Genomic DNA, 382 nt, shown 5'->3' with positions numbered 1-382 from the left:
GGAAGAAGATGTGTTTTTATGGAAGGTAGCATGTGTGCCACTAGCTTGGAGCTAGTAATCTAGGCTGTGGCTTCCTCATTATGCAATTTCCTGAGTCTGGCCCAGGCAGCAGCAATTTGATGGTCCAGGTCCCTAGTATGGTTTAGGGGTGTACTTCTAGAAGATGAAATAATTACTGGTTTAAAACTACCTTGAGTGGACTGTGTTGCTTGCAGTCAAGAACTGAACAATTCATATTTTAACAGTTAATGTTTTCTTTAGCATAATCATTTATCTGTTTTCTACAGTTTCATTTGTTTTTCAATTGATTTTCTAAACTGAAGCAATATCCCTGGTATATAATTATATGCTATTAAAAAGCCAAACTACCATGGTATTGTTT

Source organism: Spermophilus citellus (assembly GCF_964194105.1).
Source record: "Spermophilus citellus genome assembly, chromosome: 16".
NCBI lineage: Eukaryota > Metazoa > Chordata > Mammalia > Rodentia > Sciuridae > Spermophilus > Spermophilus citellus.
This window is presented reverse-complemented; position numbering follows the sequence as displayed.